This window comes from Frankliniella occidentalis, unplaced genomic scaffold, assembly GCF_000697945.3.
Source record: "Frankliniella occidentalis isolate FOCC.00 unplaced genomic scaffold, Focc_3.1 Scaffold1234, whole genome shotgun sequence".
Taxonomy (NCBI): domain Eukaryota; kingdom Metazoa; phylum Arthropoda; class Insecta; order Thysanoptera; family Thripidae; genus Frankliniella; species Frankliniella occidentalis.
In genome coordinates, this window is record NW_026268338.1 from 12,363 (window position 1) to 16,836 (window position 4,474).

Here is a 4,474-nt window from a genome sequence, read left to right on the forward strand (position 1 = left end):
GCATAGGCGCTGGTGGCGCTATCCTACGGCAGGTAGCGTAAGCTTTACGTAGACAATGCAGACGACGGCAGTGATGCCAACTCACGTCTAGAACATCTCCCCCCTTTTGGGAGACAAGTATCTGTCTCTTAACAAGTTGGCTGCACTGACTTAACTAACAGCCTGTTGACATGAGAAATTGCAACTGCAAACAACTGGTAAACAATTCAGTTTTTCTGCTAGTCAGACAAAGCCTGTGTTAGCAATGGTTGTCTAAGTTTTTGTTGTACTATTCAATATAATACAGCTCCAACAATTCGTCAGTTTGTTTACTAGTCTTTGAGACCTCACTGTTAACTGGAAAGTTATTAGTGGGACTGACGGACAATAGTTATCTGGTGGTCTGGTGATCTATCCAAGAAGTGATAGGAACTTTGGGGTTATGCTGAACCTTTACACGATTCTGATATGTTTTTACATCAGTTGGTTTTCGGTGAACAGCAGAGTACATGTGGTGTGCTTGACACTACAGTTTCACTTTGCTTTGGGTCATAACCCACTACACCTACTTTAACTGTGTCTTAGCCTAATGCCCTAACTTCGTCAGCGACACAGGTGGTTGTTTTCTTGTGCCAGAGATATACATTTCTGCACTTGATGTCAAATGACTTTTGTTACATAAAGCTCAAAATGACATCATCCAGTCCCATGACTGATTCCTTTACTTCCCCTTTCTTTCCTTTTTCTCCTTTAGATTCACCTTCATCACCCTCCTTTTAATAATGGAGTAACTAATTTGTGCAATGAAGTCCAACTTTGTGGCAAAGTTAACTCATTATCAAAGTGCAGAGTCACCAAGGAACCCCTGAACACTTGATGTTTGTGCTGCATTGTTTGGTCAACCTGACATCGACCAATTACTTCATAGATTTTGCAAAGAAGTAACGCCCACTTTGGAAGTGACATGTTTGCCGATCCTTAGGAGTATTCAATTGTGATGAGCGTCACGATGGGAATAATTTGTTCACCTTGTTATTCTCATTGTTCAATGAATGTTTTCTACATCAGTCTATAACTGTTGTGACTCCCGGATGGCTTGATGTGACAGGTTTCGCAGCACACGCAACACACTAACTTTTGTGTGCCCGTGTAAAGTAATGTTATTTGACATTTTATTTTGACATGAGTGCTGGTATTGCATGAAGCCACTGTTGGGTCCAGCAAGTAACCTCTAGGCCATTCGAGTCTGTGACAAATTGCTTTCCAAACTGTGTATGCCATTATTTATTTTTTACAATAATAAGCAAACTTTGGTTTGGTGTAATGGTTAAACCTTTTTGTGTATCAGCTCACACAAGCAGTTTGGTTACGAAGAGGGCACCGCTTTTGTCAGTATTTGTCTTTCACCCAGTACAGTTGTGACATCGTGGAGAATTATTTTAATTTTCCGTGTCATAACACAATCTAGGTGGAATGATACTTTTCTAATTTATAGAACATTACTCTTACACAAGTGATGCACTTGTTTGCCCTCATTACACTAAGTATTGTGTAATAGAGATGGTCAAAATCAGTAATGAGAAACAACTTTTTAGAGAAGTTTTCTTTTATCTCTCTGAGGGAGTGACTCACTCAGTTTGGTGCAGTGACTAGTGAGAAGTCCTGCACTATCTCTGGCAAACATAACTACCTTCAGGCTTACTTTAGTGGGGAACTAGTGCACAGCTTGATATGTTGTCAGAGATTTGTGGAACTTCATATTTGTTTTCTTTTTTAAAACAAGAACCAACCCACAGAGCACTGCTCTGTTTGGGCATTTCACCCTTTGTGTCGGGTGGATAAAATCTGCAACTTACTTGAATGCCTTTTTCACTTTTCACATTTAGGATAAGTAATGGGATTACAAACTCAAAAACCCAGTGGGATAAAAAGAGTGAACCCGTATCACCAGGTGATAAATGTCATCCCTATAGGGCTGACAAACTGAACAGCTTCGAGTTTCGAACTGTCACTATGGGTTTATTAGAGTCTCACCTCTGTTCATACCCAATAGTGCTTCCCCAAGATTGTTTGGACAAAAGGCTGAATTCTTTTTTGTTCTAAGCATTAGTAAGAAGTTTTCTACATGCGTTCTACATTTGTATGCAGTTTGTTTTTGTCTGAACTTTCCCGTTTCTTTTCCTTTGCTGGCCTGACCTCTCATGGATACTCAATGAATCCAGGTCAGATTACAGTCGGAGCTGAACTAGCTTTCATTCAACTGTCCAGTTTGACAAGGTTAGACAGAGCATTATCAGATTAGACTGTGCTTTCAGAGAATGGTCGAGACCTCTCTGTGAGAGCAGACTATCACAAGTATGAATTCAGTTTTGTTTCCGTTTCCAGTTACAAACAATTGTTTGTTATGGAGTATTGTCCAAATTAAACTTTTCTGTTATGGAACTTTGGTGTCACCATACACCGGAGTAGTGCCAACTCTGGAGGCACCATCATGCTGGTGGACTTTGTCAACACTCATGACTGCTTTCCAAGTATGCAACACTTAAATAAAGATAGGTTTACAGTCTTTTTCAAGTTGGGACTTGACAATGGGAAGTCTATGAGCAGGCGAAGAAACTAGGTGATCAGGCTAGTCTTGCCTTGAGCTACATTCCTTTTCCCTTAAGTCACATTTATTCTGTGAATTTCTGTACCAGCTCCTGCTTTGTGCGAGGGGTTGATGTTCAAGTTAGCAACTTGGTAAACAAACTACTTTTATTTCCCTTCCTTAATTGTCAAGCGCAAGAGTCACGAGAAGGAAAATAACTTTTCCTATCATGTACCCAAAGAACTCGAGACGGTCCCTTACACTATAAGCAATAGTGTGCAGAATGTTTTGCTGTGTCGTCTCAATAGGACGAATAGCAAGTTCTGTTTACATTTTCTGTTGGTCAACTAATGTCACTCAGTACCTGCCCAGTAACGGCTAACAAAGGCTTTCATTTCCCTGTCTCCACTCCACTCAACGTGAGAGAGATTTTACAGTCAACCCCACTGACATGCAATGTCAGATAAAGGTTCCCACAGTTTGCCAAACAACCTGGAACGTTTCATTACAAGTAATGAGCAGTATTACCAGTGTATGGTAGTAAAGGTATCACTTTGACACTTAAGTCTCTTTCAGGTATGCACTGCATACTGAGTAAAAAGCCTTTGTTCATTTTCTATTCAATTAGAGTGGTGACACACTAGACTTCCCAGCACAGGGTGACAAGTACTTGATTCCTAAAATCACCAGGACCGAGGCTGTCTTTGTATGACACTCAACGTTCAATTAGAGTGTTCAAACACTGACTGTCCCAGACCAAGGTGTCCTTTTAATTACAAAGATCACCAAGCTCTAGTATGTCATTGTGACACTTTGTGAACAATTCAGAACAAGGTAGATGTTATCTACTGCGTCCTTCATGTCAATCTTTACGATGACATAAGGTCACATGCTTTCACCAGTGGGATAGCTTTTTTGTGACTAAGCTCACCAGTTTTACGGTGACTTTCTTTTTTGAAGGTGGAACCCAACACAAGGGGACTCTCACAATGAACACACTTAATTTGTATTGTGTCTCTTTTTATTGTTTTTCAACAATAGAACAATGGTACGAGCATGCTTCAGCATTCAGTCGACAAAATGACTTGTTTTGGCATTGTGATGGACTCACTTCAGACATGTGCAACTTGACAGGAGCAAAAGTTTGTTTCCAAACATTTCGATTTATCTGATAAAACATTATGACCCAATGAGAGTATACTGCAGCGGATCACTTCAGAGTGTTCCTGTGCAACTCATCATTCCAGTAACACTAACATGTTTCTGGCCGTCACGTTTCAGATAGAATATCTCAATAACAGAACCAACAGGTTCTAGGGAAAAAGAGCCCTCGTAACTGCAGCATGGAGCTGATTGTCGTTACATATGAGATGCATTTGCACACAATTTCATGTCAAGCACTCAAACACTGTCATTTCTGGTTCACTGTCTCTACTTTACGCACTGATTAGATTTAATGCAAGCACACAGTTCACACAGGGGTCCACTAACGAGGCGTCTTTACAGCACACCTCACCGCCAAACACATGTAACACAACAGAGAAATTCACAGAGATTAGGATTGCCCTTCTCACACAAGAGTCGGTCATTCGCTCCGATTCGTGATATTTCAATCACTCACACTCACCCTATTTTGCCTTCCTTCCCTTTCCCGAGGAAACTTAAATGGTCCGTGAAACGACTGCGCCATGTTCTAGTTGCATGTGGTTATCCAGTGTGAGGATGTAAAAGGATTAAATGAGAAGGTCCGAACTCCAGTATGGTTGATGAGATAAGAGAGTCTTTATTGGTTCAGTACGTCAGAGGTCAGTTCGCATAGGCGCTGGTGGCGCTATCCTACGGCAGGTAGCGTAAGCTTTACGTAGACAATGCAGACGACGGCAGTGATGCCAACTCACGTCTAGAACA

General features: G+C 41.0%; 1 long non-coding RNA gene across 1 annotated transcript in view; it reads left to right on the top strand.

The window, feature by feature from the left end:
* Positions 1–2,270: 2,270 nt before the first annotated feature.
* The window catches only part of LOC127751826 (uncharacterized), a 2,936-nt gene continuing 732 nt past the window's right edge, over positions 2,271–4,474 (top strand). Inside the window, exon 1 of the long non-coding RNA XR_008012252.1 lies at positions 2,271–4,411. This is a non-coding gene — a long non-coding RNA (uncharacterized LOC127751826). The remainder of the gene's footprint in view (positions 4,412–4,474) is intronic.